Source organism: Gossypium hirsutum, chromosome D12 (assembly GCF_007990345.1).
Source record: "Gossypium hirsutum isolate 1008001.06 chromosome D12, Gossypium_hirsutum_v2.1, whole genome shotgun sequence".
Lineage (NCBI taxonomy): Eukaryota > Viridiplantae > Streptophyta > Magnoliopsida > Malvales > Malvaceae > Gossypium > Gossypium hirsutum.
In genome coordinates, this window is record NC_053448.1 from 52,186,071 (window position 1) to 52,187,585 (window position 1,515).

Sequence of the window (1,515 nt, forward strand, 5' to 3'; positions counted from 1 at the left end):
GGATATATTTTAAATATTAGTTTAATTGTCCTTTGTAATACTCGATTCTAACTATAATTTATTCAAATGTGAATTATTTGTAATAATTAGTGAAGTTTATTTTCGAATAATGCTACCATATCTGTACAACACATGTATAATGTAGAATAAATCAGCATAAAGTACATTGGATAAAGAACCAGATCAAATAAAAAAAATTAAAAAAAACTCACACATTATTTATGCATGTATCGTAATTATATATGATGAGACTCGAATTAGGGTATTCAATAACTCATTTTTAATATTTATATTTGCTTGATTTGTTTTATGTTTGAAAATTGAAAATGTTAATATTTATAAAATTTAAATTATATTAACATATAAATATATATTAATGTACTAAAGCAATGCTTATGTGTACCTATATTTTACAAATAAAATACTAACTAATATTAATAAATTCCAAAAACTGTTAAATTAAAATAGACTAATATATGCACATATCATTTTTAGACGAAATTCGAAATCGTACGGAAAAAAGAGAGAACAAATCTTGCAATGAACCTTTTTTGAAGGACATTAATGATTATGAAGTAAATAAGAATATATTAGAAAAACCAAAGAAATTTCTATTAGGCATGACCCGATCCGAATGAAACCCGTTTTGACGCCCCATTATGACATCAACACCACAAAAAGGCCTGCGGTGCGACTCATCCCATAACGTTGTTTGGTAGAACATCCCGTCACCCCCCGTGGCAATCTCTTAAATCTGTAGTAAAAAACAACAAAAAAATAATTAAAAATCATTCAAATTGCCATCGTTCAATTCATAACAGAAATTTAGTCCTCATACAAGCTTAAAATCCAAACTCTCTCCCAAATGCAAGCCCTTCCCGCTCTCTTTCTTCATGTTGCCTTCTTTTGCCCGTGGTTTAGCAGTGCATGGGCGGTGGCCAGGCTCACTCAGACCCGCCCAACAAGGAGGAGGACCGAAAGTCGCCGCTTGCTGCGGTGGCTGGTCTGCGGCTCCAAGATGCTCCTATTCTTTTCCTGCTTTACTTCCATACGGCTATACGGGCGGAGCTTACTGAGCTCCGGCGTTTGGCAGTTGCGGCCGCTGCGGATGGGAAGAGTGACTCATACTCGCGTGAATTCGTGGTTGAGCTGTTTAGAAGGTTCGAGTTTCTTAAGCTTGTTTGTAAGTATCACTGCGCTGCTGAAGATGAGGTGAGCTGATCTGACTGCATATTTATTCTGTTTGGCTGTCTAGAAAATGAAAATAGACTCGTCCGAAGAAAACGGACAAATGTCGTCCTTCTGTCTTCTTCAGATAAAATCTATGAAAATTTCCTTTTTCCATTTCTTTTCATTTCTCAGCAATCAAATAGAGCAGGTGGCTTTGGATCAGTTGAAATCTTTATTGTTGATTCTTTTTAACTAATTTTACGAATATAAGATGATCAAGTAATTAGCCGAGGATTATGCATGCAATAAGCATTAATTCATTGTTGTTTAATTATCAACTATAGA